Source organism: Terrapene carolina, unplaced genomic scaffold (assembly GCF_002925995.2).
Source record: "Terrapene carolina triunguis isolate 2854851 unplaced genomic scaffold, T_m_triunguis-2.0 Scaffold951, whole genome shotgun sequence".
Lineage (NCBI taxonomy): Eukaryota > Metazoa > Chordata > Testudines > Emydidae > Terrapene > Terrapene triunguis.
In genome coordinates this window covers 67,267-77,721 of record NW_020665302.1, presented here as the reverse complement: position 1 = coordinate 77,721, position 10,455 = coordinate 67,267, and positions in this window count along the sequence as shown.

The window sequence follows — 10,455 nt, the reverse complement described above, 5'->3', positions numbered from 1 at the left end:
GCCAGATCCTCAGGTTGTGACCAAACTGTACCTGGTTTGCATGCATGCTATTTTCTGTATACTGCAGTTCATCTGTTGCTTGGTTTTCTTTTTGCCATCAGTGGCATTTTGAATAACTCCCTCATTAAATAACACTCCCATGAATCCCACATTTTATGTATTTTGAACATCCCCTCTCGAATTTGAATTAGGCACTCAGATACTGCAGTGAGGAGGGCTGCTCAACTACCAGACAGGTAGGTTCCATTTCCCAGTTTCTCATTAAGTCCTTAGGCCTTTGCAACTATTATCCTTCCTAAGCAAAGCACATGAACCTAAAGAGTGATTCTAAGGTTACTCCATGCATGTGTGTGAGAGAGAGAAATCAGAGGATTTACCATGATTGAGTCTGTGGGGTCTCAAAGGCTCTTTCAGTCCAGGCATTATTGGATAGGTTGTTGGGGGTGGAAACAGGACTCTGGGGTTTGTGTGCGAGGGGCTGGGCTCTAGAACTGTGGGGGGAGATATGAGCTCCACTCTGCCTTGTGGACTGCCAGTGCCTCACAATACAGAGAGGTTACAAAACACTGAACTGCAAGTACTGTATTTCTTGCCTCCATAGGACAGTGAGCATGAGTCCCACAAAGGATGGCTTTGCAGGAGCCCCAGTGGTTCTAGGTAGAGTAGGACAGCAAGAGCTCAATTGGTTACAGAAACACAAGATATGGAGGGAGAGCCATGCCCCACCAGCTAGATGATTTGTTGGGATTGCCCATACTAATCCCCTCTCCTTAGAACCCCACGATGCATAGTGACTATAGAGACTTCCACAGATATACTCCAGGAAGCAGGCACAGGGAGTCAAGTCCACAGCTGCTATGCCCTAGTGTGCATTAGAGGTGTGGGGGCAAAGGATACTGAAAGTAGGACATGAAGTATTGCACTTAATCTGCAGCACGGGAGGTTTAGGTTAGATATTAGGAAAACCATTCTAACTGTAAGGGCAGTTCAGCTTGGAACAGGCCCTGGGGTGTGTGTGTGGAGTCCCCATCACTGGAGGTTTAAGGGCAGGTTGGCTCAGTGAGGGGCTGACGCTGATGACCTCTCAGGCCCCTCCAGCTGCACAGGGCTGTGACACAAGGGTCCCAACGTGCCAGCAGAGGCAGGGCCCGTAAGGAAGCAGCGGGAACAGCCTGAGGGCCCAGAAAGCAGGCGAGAGCAGCAGGCCCCGCCCGCCCAAGGCTACAGGGAGCCGCGGGGCCCAACACGCCTCAGGGCAGAAGAGGGCCAGGGCCCAGCGTGCACAGATGGCAGCCAGAGAGCCCGCCCGCACGAGGCCGAAGGAGGAGGGGTGCGATGTCCCAGCATGCACTGCGTGGAAGGGGGCGGCAAGGACGGGAACGGTGCCCCATCATGCAGTGGGGCAGGGCTGCAGGGGGCCTGATGTCCCGGCATGCACTGTGTCGGGTTTCCCATCATGCATTGGGGCGACAGGGGTCGGGGGCCTGCCTCTCCCGAGTCTGTCTCCTCAGTCCCGAGCCCCCGTACTCACGATGAAGGAGGCCATGTCCGGGCCGGCTGCTGCGCCGGGCGGCTACTCACGGAAACCACCGCCCAGGGCCGGACGGTACCGGCCTCCGAGCACGCTCGGGCAGCTTCGGCAACACTCGGGCCCTTCCGCCTCCCCGTGTTCGGGGGCCTTCGGTAATACTCGGGCCTTTCCGCCTCTCTCCGCTCGGGGAGCTTCGGTAATACTCGGAGCCTTGGCAGGACTCTGGAGCGTTCGGGACGTTCTGGCTCCACTCGGGGCAGTCCGGCTGCTACAGCTGGGATTTGCTCATGGGACATGTTGGGGACATGGGGCCACCCAAGCTGGTGAAGGCCTGTCCATGCGGGGTTGGGGCCGCCTGGCAGGGTCAAGAGATTTGTCGGTTTGTAAAGACCCAGGCAGAAGTTACCACTGCCCTTCCCCAGCCCCCCACAACAAACCCAACCCCCCTGAACTCAACCGGAGCCACAGCCCCCCACACCCGAACCCCCCCAACTCAGCCAGAGACCCAGCCCCCCAAAGCCATAGCTCCCCCACTATTACCTATAGGTAAGGCTACGTTTTAGTCATGGCCAGATATTTTTAGTAAAAGTCCTGGACAGGTCACAGGCAGGAAACAAAAATTCACAGCCTGTGACCTGTCCGTGACTTGTACTATATACCCCTAACTAACACAGGGGCCGTGGATGTTCGGGGGCCGGGGGCAATCCAGGGACGCCGCAGGTGCAGGGGCAGGGAGGCAGGCAGTGGCACGCAGCCTGGGACCTGCACTGGTGCTGGGGGGGGAGGAGAGGGTTGGCGGGGCTGCCAGGCTCCCTACCCTGCTCTGCGTGTCTCTGCAGCTCCAAGTCCTAGGGGGAGGGAAGGCCAGGGGGCTCCCTGGAGTCCCCACATTGCCCCCACCATGAGCTGCGGGGGTGGCGCGCGGAGCTCCCTGGCCCCTCCACCTAGAAGCTGCAGGGACATGCCAGCCGCTTTGCTGCCCAGCACCCCCAACGTCCTGCCCCAGACCTGAGCCCCCTCCCACATCCAAACTGCCCCAGCAGCAGCCGGTGCTGCTGGCCCAGGGGCTGTCCCTGATCTGCTTGGGCAGCCCCGGAGCCAGCAGCACTGGCCGCTGTAGAAGTCACGGAATCCATGACCTCCATGACAGACATGCAGCCTTACCTATAAATTGTGCCGGTAACACTGGTGAAGAATGTGGCAACCTAGGTTGTTTGGACTGAACTGATTAAGCCTTATACAGCAGTTGAACAAAATATTTGTGCCCTTCTGTATAAGGCTTAATCAGTTCAGTCCAAACGACCTAGATTGCTGCATTCTTCACCAGTATTTCGCGCACAATTTAGGGCACCCCCCCATACCTTACTGAGGGTACAGGTGGGCTGCCCTAAATTGTGCGAGTTACACCAGACCCAATCCCAAAATCCCAGAACCCCCCACTCCCAGCCCCCCCACCTAGCCCCAGCCCTCCCCACTCAACCCCAAAACTCCAGCCTCAGTGTCCCACACCGAGCCACAGGCCTCAGCTGCCAGCCCACAGCCCCATCCGTTCGGCTGCAGAGTGTGGTGGCCGGAGGTACTCGACTCCAGCGGGCTGCGGAGAGCACGTGCGGCGTGAGTGGTGAGGGGGGAACGCTTCCTGGCCAGTGAGCCTCAGCTTGGCCCAAGGACCTGACTAGAGTGAGAGAGGAGTTCAGTCCCCTTGGCCCGTCCCAGCTCTGGCCTCTCTGAGGCTGCCCGCCGGGCCTGCTCGTGAGGGGCACGTCTGCCACCCACAGCCTAGACCAAGACCCACCCAACTCATTTCAGCTCTTGTTGGGGCTGAGCTGGATTTTGCTCCTTAGCTTCGCTTTTCTAGTAAATATCCCCCCCCCCAAGCCCCACACCCCCTCTCTTCTCCTGCCCTGTTCCATTCCTTCTGCCCTGCACTCATCTGCCTTCCATCGCCTGGAAAAAACACTGGCTGCTTTAAAACAGCTGCTATTCAGTTTCACCCCAGGCATGTAGCATGTCAAGAGCAAAGCCCGCTGTAATCCTTAGTGGGCTGCATAGGTGTTTTGTATCTGAATTTCCCCCAGAAAGAGTTTTATTCAAAGACAGTTGATTATGCTCAGAGATCATTCCTGCCCCCCCCCCCTTTTTTTGTGTGTGTGTGGTAAAAAGGCAGTAAGAATTCATGCCCAACTGTCCCCCTTGCCTTGACTGATGAGATAGTGCAGGGCTGAGTTGTTGTTTTCTTTTTCTGTGTGTTAAAATTTAAATAAAACTTAAAAAAATCTGATCAGTGATTGGGGGATGGGGGTAAAAATGTTAATAAAAATGCTAAGTCATGCCTCTTGCAGTAGAATAGAAACATTTAAATAATGCAGCTGCTGGGCTCTGCTGTCTCTCATGAGCAGCTTTGAGAATGTATAGGTGTATAGAATCCCCAGGATGGCTCCCCTACTGAATTAAAAGAAACAGGATTTCAAGTTAAAAAAAAATAAACCATGCAATAAAAGCCCTTCAGCCATCAAACCTAGTTCTTAATAGGAATTTCATAAAGGGAAAATCTTGTGTAGATCAGCCTTGTAGCTGAGAAAGCAAAACACTGTTTAAAAAATGACGGTGCATTTGCCATGTTTTAGAGGTGGGGCATGTATTCATGATTTTTTTGTTGTTGTTACCCTTTTTGAACCCAACAGCTAGCCAAAACTTCAGGGGCTAGTAGATTTCTCCTCCTAACCAGAACAATCGGTGATAGTCAGGTATTTCTTGAATGAATGCAGCTTTGCACACTTACAAAGAATGTACACAGTCCTGTGTCCCTGAACGCAGAATGAACGGACTAGCAGGAAAGAGCACCAAAACCACTCTGTTCTGCCTGCACCCCTGACCCCAAAACAACTCCTCAGGGTTCTTCCAGGGGCATATGCCATGCTTTCAGCTGCTCCTCCAGACTGGCTGTGTCACTCTCTAGTTCTCACACCTCCCATTGCCCCTCTGTCCAGCTAGACCAGGGGTGGGCAAACTTTTTGGCCTGAGGGCCACATCGGGGTTCCAGAACTGCATGGAGAGCCAGGTAGGGAAGGCTGTGCCTCCCCAAACAGCCTGGCCCCCACCCCCTCCACCCCCTCCCACTTCCCACCCGCTGACTGCCTCCCTCAGAACCCCCGACCCATCCAACCCCCCCTGCTCCCTGTCCTCTGACTGCCCCGCCCCATCCAGACCCCCAGGGACTCCCACACCTATCCAACTGCCCCCTGGTACCTCCGCCTCCTTATCATGCCACTCAGAGCACCAGGACTGGCAGCCACGCATCCTGGCCAGAGCCAGCCCTGCTACCGCATGGTCTAGAGCACTGGGGCAGGCTGGCGGCTCTCACAGCCCCACCACCCAGAGCGCTGGCGGCACGGCGAGCTAAGGCTGCGGGGGAGGGAGGACAGCAGGGGAGGGGCCGGGGGCTAGCCTCCCTGGCCAGGAGCTCAAGAGCCAGGCAGGACGGTCCCGCAGGACGGATGTGGCCCACGGGCCGTAGTTTGCCCACCTCTGAGCTAGACCAAAACTCCTGGTTGGGTTCACAGACCCCTTTTATTAAATGAAGGGTGTGTTCAGTCTCTGAAGTTTGTGATCTCTGCAGTCACCAATCCCTCTTAGCATAACAGGATCCCCACTGACTGAATTGTACTATCAAGTGCTGCACATGCCAAAACTGAGTAAATGCTTGACCGTGTTATATATAGTATTTCCTCCTTCCTGGTCTCATCCCCTCCCTGCTGTCTGTGACCAACGTTCGCCAGCTCTTAGCTATCTGTCTGTGGACTGCCCAGTCTGAATCTGGGTGCCGTGGGGGGAAAATGAAGAGTGGGGGGATTTTCAAAGGAGTCGAGCACTCAACTCCCTTTCCTTTGAAAATCCCAGCCCAAGATAAGTGCACAGAAGAGAAAAAGGAGCAGAGGCTAGGAGGGGAGTCAGGCCCGTGCAGAACTCTCCCTGCTCCTCCTCCTGCTCTTTCCCTGTGAGGAAGCCTCAGGACTCACAGGGAGCATCAAACACAGGTGGCTACAGAATACAGTTCCCAAATCCCAACCCATGCAGTGGGAGAGAGGATTTCCCCCAGGAGTAAGTTTCTGCAGGTAGCAGCCAGAGGAGATTACACCAGGACTGCCCTGCTCAGGGCTCCATGGGCAGCCTGAGCACCATAACAGAGGATAGGGCAGCCAGCTCCATCTTCAGTCTGGAGATGTGGCCTGCATACTGCAAGTGTTCCAGCTGGATTCCCGTGGCCAGAGCACACTGCACTGTGGGAACTGTGGTTTCCATCTCAGTGATGGCTGCAGGCAGCTGAGAGCCCAAAGGCTCCATCCCTTATTGTAATAAAAGGTTCCCACTTTCTGCATTACTGATCCCAAACCGCTGCGCATTCCACGAGCCCTCCGGCAGTGGTTGGGCCTGTTGCTGTAGAATACTGTGGCATTGTTGTACAGGGTGAGCTGTACTTTGACACACTGTGCCTCGCAGGCACTAAAATATCATTGTCTCATCAGCCCTTCCTTGGGAAGGCGAACAGAGCTAACTTCAGGTTCCAAGTCACAGGCACCACACACTTCCACAGAAATGGCTGCCCATTTAGTTGCATTGTCAGTATAATGGAGTTGTTTGGCCCATTGTAAGTAACAGGTATATTCAATACTATTAAAATATATCCCCAAATAAACCCCTAATAATAACACCTAGCTCTTATATAACACTTCATATCAGCAGATCTCAAAGCACTTTACAAAGGAGGTCAGTAGCATTAGCCCTGTTTTACAGATGGGGAAACTGAGGCACAGGGGAAGGGAGTGACTTGCCCAAGGCTATGAGCAGACCAATGGTAGAGACTGGATTTAAACCCATGTTTCCCCAAGTCCTAGTCCAATGTTTTAGCTTCTAGGCCACACATGGATTTTTCTTAACCTCATGCATATTCATACCATTAGAAATCTGGATATCCTTTTTTTGTTTTCATTGAGTCCTTAGAATCAGAGAACTGTAGGGCTGAAAGGGACCTTGAGAAGTCATCAAGTGCAGCCCCTGCGCTGAGGCAGGACCAAATAAACCTAGACCGTCCCTGACAGGTGTTTGTCCAGCCTGTTCTTAAACCACCAATGGCAGGGATTCCACAACTTCTCTTGGAAGCCTCTTCCTTTAACTACACTTACTGTTAGAAAGTTTTTCTTAATATACCAGAGAGCCAGCTGGATACATTTCATTCTGCCTGAAATGTCATTCATTCCCCCCTGCTGTACCTATTCCCAAATCAGACATTAATGGACTCAGAAATTAATAACCAGTACATTTAGCACAAACAAAATATTTAGTCGCACAATGTGCTGTCCACCTACAGTCTTCACTACTGCTAGGGGTCATCAAGTTACACATCTGGGCTGGGTTTGGCTGGCAGATTTATATAGTGCCCATTGCTGCCATGGAGGGTTAAACGTAGTCATGCTGGTTTGGGGACTTGCTCAAAATTAGGAAGTTTGCCAAAGTCAATCACTTTGGATAAAATATGGATTGACTTCAATCCTCCTCCTCCTCCATTCAAGCTTTGAGGCAGACCAGTCCTGGGCCTTTTAAAGGGAAAGTTCCTTCACTTTTTGTCTAGTTTTGTAAGTTTCTGCAGCACATAAAGCACTAAAACAGGGTCCAATTCCTCAAAATGTGGTGAGCTCCTCCGGAAGCAGATGGAAGTTGGGTGCACTCAGATGGTGAAGGTTGATCACTACTTCCTGTTTGCCCCAAACCAGGAAGTGTTTGCGAGAGAGACAGAATTTCCAGTCCAATTTCCAGGCTGAAGAGGTTCTTCAAAGCATCCAAACCTTTTAATGCTCACTATTCCCTAGTAATCTGCTACACTATTTGTTACCCTAATAGCTGAAATGCCATATGTAAAAAAGCCAAAAATGGCTGAGAACTTAAAAACTGGATGGTAACAAACCACCAATCCTCATTATGATTCCACCTGGCGATATTCTAAACAAGAGGAGCTCTCAGCCATGCTTGTAGCTGTTTCCATCAGTTCACGCTGACTTCACAGACATTCTAGGCTTCAGCAGGACAATGCTGGAATCTTATTATATAGATTGACAGACCTGGGCAGACCTGTCGTGCTAGATCTGTCAATCTACATAAGAAATGGCAAAAAAAAAAAAAAAAAGACAGGCCTTGCACCAAAGCTTACAATCAAGAAGAGCTTTCCATCCTACCCTGACACACATCAGAGCTCTGGCCCAAACACTTTACCCACCCATCACCACACTTCCCCCCAGGCACACCTGGGCTGTTAGCTTCCAGCAGCACTGGGGAAATGTGGATATCTGCCTCACTAAGAGCTCAAGACACATCTGAAGCCTGCATCCCACACACTGCTTTGTATTACTGCTCAGTTAAACTACAGATGGGCATCTGAGGTTTCATATCTCAATACTCCTTTCACCTCAGAGCTTTCCAGGACTTTGCTGAGTTTAGCTTATGTTGAGCCATTTCTTACACTGAGTTTTAGAAGCAGATATTCACACAGGATCCAAGGGACCTTGTAAAGAGGCACCATCCTCAGATGCCCCAAGAACCTCAGAGATTCTGTCTGTTGAATGGCAGCTTTGTGTGATTTATTCACATTCCCATCCCCAGGACTATCCCAAGCAGCAATATGCTATACTATACGTCTCTGCCCTTATTCCCACTGGGCCAGCATGTTAACAGAGGTCACCACATAAACTCCTCTCCTCTGGTAACTGCAGCCTCTGTCCTTCTTATACCTTGCTGCTGGTGGACTAGTTGGCTCATCCAGCCTGATAAGCCAATTAGCTTGCACATCCCCAATCAGCCTTCTCCAGGTGAGTGGACTGATGCCTAAGTGTTCAGAGTCCTGGCTCATCTGCTAGCTCCCAGCACTCTGTCACAGGTCAGAAACCAAACCCTAGCTCTAAACTGCTATTCCCAGCTCCATAGCTTTCTGATGGGATGATCCAACCGCCTAGCTCTGAGCACGTCAGTGCATGAGGATTTAAAATCCCCATGTAAACCTGAACTAACCCAATTATTGGCATGTTTGGATTCAGCCTAGAACAGGGGGAGGGTTAAGCTATGAATCTGGCTGAGCCCAAAGCCAGAGCTGAGGGATTAATTGGGAGCTACTTTCTCTCAATTAATTTCTGTACAAGAGGAGGGCTGGGACATATCTCTGCATCACACACTTCAGTAGGAGCAAGCAGAGTTTTCCTGATGCTGCCCAGATGTGGCATCCTGGGCTTTAAAATGTGCATGACAAAACAACTTACAGTGAGGGACATAAGAGGGAGGGGGGGAGGGATCATTTTTCCTGGTTCTTTTGCTCTAACCTCAGTTTCCTGAGTCAGCATTTCTGAGGATGGTAGGCGATAGCCAAGCAGCCAAATAACACAAGGCTTTCACGGGCATGAAAGTCAATTTGAATCTAAAAAACGGAGGTCCCTGATAATTGTAGGGTGGGGGGACACTCGGGAGAAACCAAGGCAGTTTGTTTTAAACTGTAACATTAATAGTGAAATAAAATAATTTTTAAAACAGATGAAACCAAATATAAACCCTTTGAATAGTAGAGACAGACCCATAGGGACCTTGCATCTCCCTCCATGACCTTGAGTCGCTGTGGGGGTGGGTTTGGGGTGGCTCTCAGGCATGACTGAGGGAGGCAGGTCCCGGACTGCCAAAACAGTGTAGCAGCTTTCGGCTTACTGAGTATTAACTCCACATGGAATGGGGGGCTGGAGGGAGGAGAAATGCTACAAAAATTGTCTTTGCTATTCAAAGTCAAGGACACTCCTCTGGGTCTCTAGGGCCTCCTGGAGCCCAGCCCTGCTGGATCTGAGCTGTAATAATGACACTTTGTCCTTCACCAGTCCCTTCAGGCTGAGAATCTCCAAACACTTTACAAACACTAATGACCTGTGAGGTGGGCCCGGATTATTCCCATTTCACAGCTGGGAAAACCAAGGCACAGATAGGGTGAGTGATCATTCATGATCCTGAGGATGGCATGGACTGCACCCTCAGCAAGTTTGCAGATGACACTAAACTGGGAGGAGTGGTAGATACGCTGGAGGGTAGGGATAGATACAGAGGGACCTAGACAAATTAGAGGATTGGGCCAAAAGAAATCTGATGAGGTTCAACAAGGACAAGGACAAAGTCCTGCACTTAGGATGGAAGAATCCCATGCACTGCTACAGACTAGGGACTGAATGGCTAAGCAGCAGTTCTGCAGAAAAGGACCTAGGGGTTACAGTGGACGGGAAGCTGGATATGAGTCGACAGTGTGCCCTTGTTGCCAAGAAGGCTAATGGCATTTTGGGCTGTATAAGTAGGGGCATTGCCAGCAGATCGAGGGACGTGATCATTCCCCTCTATTCAACATTGGTGAGGCCTCATCTGGAGTACTGTGTCCAGTTTTGGGCCCCACACTACAAGAAGGATGTGGAAAAATTGGAAAGAGTCCAGCAGAGGGCAACAAAAATGATTAGGGGATTGGAGCACATGACTTATGAGGAGAAGCTGAGGGAACTGGGATTGTTTAGTCTGCAGAAGAGAAGAATGAGGGGGGTTTGATAGCTGCTTTCAACTACCTGAAAGGGGGTTCCAAAGAGGATGGATTTAGACTGTTCTCAGTGGTACCAGATGACAGAACAAGGAGTAATGGTCTCAAGTTGCAGTGGGGGAGGTCTAGATTGGATATTAGGAAACACTATTTCACTAGGAGGGTGGTGAAGCACTGGAATGGGTTACCTAGGGAGGTGGTGGAATTTCCTTCCTTAGAGGTTTTTAAGGTCAGGCTTGACAAAGCCCTGGCTGGGATGATTTAGCTGGGGATTGATCCTGCTTTGAGCAGGGGGTTGGACTAGATGACCTCCTGAGGTCCCTTC